The sequence below is a fragment of the Diadema antillarum genome, unplaced genomic scaffold, assembly GCF_040938485.1.
Source record: "Diadema antillarum isolate AM-2024a unplaced genomic scaffold, OU_Dant_1.0 scf00000040, whole genome shotgun sequence".
Taxonomy (NCBI): domain Eukaryota; kingdom Metazoa; phylum Echinodermata; class Echinoidea; order Diadematoida; family Diadematidae; genus Diadema; species Diadema antillarum.
In genome coordinates, this window is record NW_027270929.1 from 2,721,502 (window position 1) to 2,726,439 (window position 4,938).

Here is a 4,938-nt window from a genome sequence, read left to right on the forward strand (position 1 = left end):
TCATATTTCATAAGAGGCTTTTCATTATCTCTCTTAGGAATGTTCAAAACATGAATCCCTACCTCAACCAGTACTGTACAGTCCCTTTAAGTTCCCGCATGAAAACTTACTTATTTTACATAGAATATGCACCCTTTACCGTAAAGACTTGATATAGACTCCTCATATAGGCCTACTAGACAACATACTCTAAAAACGGCGTGAAAATTAACCTGCTAAATCGTTGGATTTGCCCTTCTTTACGTCGTATCCAGACCCTCGTGGTCAGTCAGTGTTATATTATCTACCGATTGTGGTATACATGTACCCAAATTACTACATGGAATGATTTTACATTTTACATGAAAGAGGTATCAACTGCTTTGCATAAACTCGCCATTTTTTTTTACTATTATCGTTATAAAAGAAAAGACCGAGTTCAACTGTTATTTGGAAACAATGTCCTCATATCCAACGACCAGAAAACATACCGAAGATACATGAAACAAAGAGGTGAGATGCACTTGTCTTTGCAATTATCTGACCAAATCAAATGTTGCGAAACAGACGCAGTATCGCGTGATAACGTGTAACATGATAATGAGCAGTAGCAAACTTACGGCAGAAAACAGCTACGCAAAGCGATGTACAGTGATGAGAAACAGCAGCGATCGATCTGGAACTTACTGGAACTCATGTGCTGCGTCTAGCACTGGACTGCCCTGGATCGAGTTGTCTATTGGCGAGTTCTAATGTTGGTGATAAGTCTTATTCATGTGACCATAATGCTCGGATCATTGCCTTTGGAAGTACAAGTGTTATCCCACATAATAATACGCTAACATTGTATAAGCATGGACCTGCTACACACATGGACTATGAACGGAGGTCTTTCTTTGATCCGACCTGCATCGCCGCCTGTGTGTGCATCTTGATGAGTACATTCAGATGTTTGGACAATGACGATTGTGTAATCGCTTATCGTGACTGACAACAGAACCGTTTCCCTCATTTTGGTTTTATTTCGCTGAGGTGCCTTTCAGACTTAACTGCCTTTGGGAAATCGACAATGATTGGGAGCAGCAAACCTCAAATCATGACAAATTTCGTGTCAAGAAATAATCATCATAATTCGAGCAACGTTTGTCTGTCTGTCTGTCTGTCTGTCTGTTTGTCTGTTTGTTCCTCTACTCCTCCCAGGTCCTTGGTCCTGGTTCAAACAAACTACTGCGATTACTTCATCATAGCCCCCCCCCCCCTCCCCTCTATGCCCACTTCGGCTGATTCAGCACTCCACGGGTACATTGACTAGTTAGTATGAAGTGGACGCTTGTGGACTTGTGCATGTAACGTTTCTTAATGATGTATATAAGGCATACATGTCGTCTACCATTACTGTCCATGTTCACTCTGAAACAATGTGCGAAAATGGGAAAAAGACATTTCAAATTACAACCAACCTGCCGAAATACTTTCTTTCTCTCGTAAAGTACGTGCATTTCGCAAATGAAATTAATAATAATAATAATAATAATAATTGCATTTATATGGCGCTTCATACTGACGTTTCTAAGCACACTTTGCTACTCATACAAATAGACCAGAAAACACAATAACATCAACAAAATTAACGTTAACAGTAACAAAAGAAGAAGAAATTAACTGAGCGATGGTTTCCTAATGTATACTACAACTGCACATGCATTTTTCTTGATTTATGAGAGTTATTATCTTCTGCGCATGACGTTGTTTTTAAATATCTCAAAAGCGCTGTCTTGTTTTTAAGTTAAGGCTGGCTGTCGGTGATGCACGATGAGATCAAATCAGAAAAGCATCTTTGAAATGTTATTGTGACGCTTTTTACAGAAACAGGTGTTTGAATTAATAAACGAGCGATGTATGTCCATATGTGGCATAGGTCCAAGATATAGCAAGGTGATAAGTGAACGGGTCCGCTAGTCACCACACCTGACAGAGAACTTCACGATGCACAATCGGTTCAGCGGCCAGACCCTATGCACATCGGACTTCTTTCGTCGAATTTTTGCAAAGTTTAAGTCTTTTTTTTTTCTGTAACTGGGTTTGCTTGTCAGTTTGTAAGAAATCTTATACGCAGAGCTGTGAACATATCTGGACGGGATTTCACGGAAGATAAGAAATGGGCCATAGTAGGATTAACGATTGGTTTTGGATTTTTTCCATGTTTGTTTTATTGTTTGTTTCTTTATTTGCTTTTCGGGGAAGGGTTGGGGTGGGTGGTGATCAGATCACTGTTTAAAACAATGAAGGGGTAGTTTGCAAAGAACCCGCTGCAGAGCGCTGAAGTCAAATTACTATGATATCGCTGCACACCGGGGTGAAAACTGACATGGAAGGCAGCTGGTCACCTTATATGGAGACGATTTTAGAGAAAATAATAAACCCCCTCCCCGTCACAAAAAAAAAAAGAAAAATGACGGACACAGAATCATGTTTTGATTGGTAAACCCTTTATCATTTTCGGAATAAGGAGCTTTTTTTCCCCTTTTCAGATGAACCAATTTTTTTATTTTCTGATTAATGAACCTGTTTTGATCTTCGAATTAACCTTTGCAATAACGAGCCTTCGGAGTAGCGATCGAGATGTGGCTGTATCTAGGTGCAAATGAAGATGTAAGTTCAGTTCAACTTCTAGTCAACACATTGTGCAGCTGACTACAATCTTTGGTATTCGGTTCGGATGATGTCTGGACAATGGATCATTTCTCAACCATGTATATCAGAATGATGATTGCTATTTATTTTCTCTCCGAGATCTGCTAGTTGACGCTGCTTTCGAGGCGTGACGGAGGAAAAACTCCAAAAGGCAAGCTCCAAGCACTGTTCATATCTTATACAGCTGTATTTTGATAAACAGAGTTGAGTCACACTTAAACAGAACTGTAAAAAGTGTTATCAAAGCCGAAACCACGGAGAAAGTTATGGAATGTTTTCACCTTTTGATTTATCATCTTGATTAAGTTCGTCATATGACATTTTGAAAATTGAATGAAGTGACAGTGTTATAGTTTTATAAATCTTGTGTTGGTCTGGACATTATCATTATACTATACTAATACCGACCACTTTTGGTCAATTTGAAGCAATACAGACCCCCCCCCCCTTCTTCAAATTCATCAACGATGGTATTTCTTCTTTTTAATCATTTTCCGGAGATGTTGATGGTTTAGTCTCCAAGAAGAATTTGACTGTGTTATTCGTTATTCAACTTGATTTTCTTAAATCACGGAGTAGACTGTCTTTTAAGGTTACAACAGTAAAGAGGGGGTGGGGATCAAAAAGAAAAGAAAAATCTTTAGTAAAATGTGAAAATGCAAGCCCTAGAATCTGTCTCATATTTGCAATTGTATGATTGTGCGATTCTATTTACTGTTCAAGTGATGCCCCTGATCAAAAGCAATGTTCTCTGACTCTATTATGAGATTAATACGCCTTGATATACTCTCGTTTATCTTAGATAACACCTCCATTCACAAAATCATAATGAGTTTCCTTTTGAGACTGATAAAGGACAAATTGAACACCCAATGGCCCGAATTAACGAAGGTAGTACACGGTATAGTCTTGTTCATAGTTTAAACCATGGACAAAGACCGTAGTTTTTTATGGGGCGCCAAGTGTCGCATGGCCTATTCCGTTACGAAATCAGTCATTTCGTAACGAAATAGGCCATGCGACACTTGGCGCCCCATAAAAAAATTACGGTCTTTGTCCATGGTTTGAAACTATGGACAAGATTGTACCACCTTCGTGAATTCGGGCCAATGTCTCACTCTTATATACGATTCCTTTAGAAAACAATACACGCATACACACGAACGCTTACATACCATTCAGGATACACTAATTGTGCAATACAAATTACATAAATCAGATAAAATATCATGATAATAATCATGTGTGTGTGTGTGTGTTTGTTTGTTCGTGTGTGTATAATATATATATATATATATATATATATGTGTGTGTGTGTGTGTGGGTGGGTGGGTGCGTGTGTATGTGTTTATACACATACACACATATACGCACAATTATATGTAATTTGTGTAATTCGTGTAATTCCATGCAAGAATTCATTCAATAAAGACAACAGGCACTTTACCATACCCTCCACAGGATCACAGTCTTCCCTAATCATCTTCAAGCTTAATTCAGTGCTATATTGACCAGCTAGGAAATAATATGTTGGAATATTTCGTTATAAATATCTGCAGTAAAGCAAAATTCTGTGCAAAGATAATGCTCTCTCCTGCCGAACAACGGGTCTTGCCGGTTTAACACTGAACAATCTAAACTTTTGGTTTTTATTATGTATCTAAATCGATATAACGGGTTGTCTTAGTGTAGTAACAGTAGAAGCAATATATTCATCTTCCTCATCATCATCATCATCATCAAGAACAACATTCCAAGTGTTGTGACAGGCGACTACATCACATTGAACACATTCACCGAGCCCTAAAATGCAGAATTTAAACAACGTGAAAAAAGAAATTGTTTAGACGAAATCACCAAGACTTTAATTTAACGTGTGCTTCAATACAATGCAATCACTAATCATTATCATTGTCATTAATCACCACCATTAACGTTGATAAGCATTTTGGTATATATTTGTATACATTATCTGGTAGAATGGTATGGGTTCCAAGACAGTCATCTAACACTAAAGTTTAAGACGAACTTTGCAAAGAATATTGAATTATTTTGTGACTTTTATAAGGAAGCATTTGTGTTTACACTAAAAGATGGAGAATTCAGATCTTGATAACCAATGTCGCAAGATAAGAGGAATATCTTAACGCGTTTGAACTTTTGTAAGTGTCTATCTCAGTGTTGTTATGGTTGTTGTTGGTTTTTTTTTTTTTTTTTTTGGGGGGGGGGGGTTGTGCTATTTTTCTCTAATTCTTTTTTCCCCTC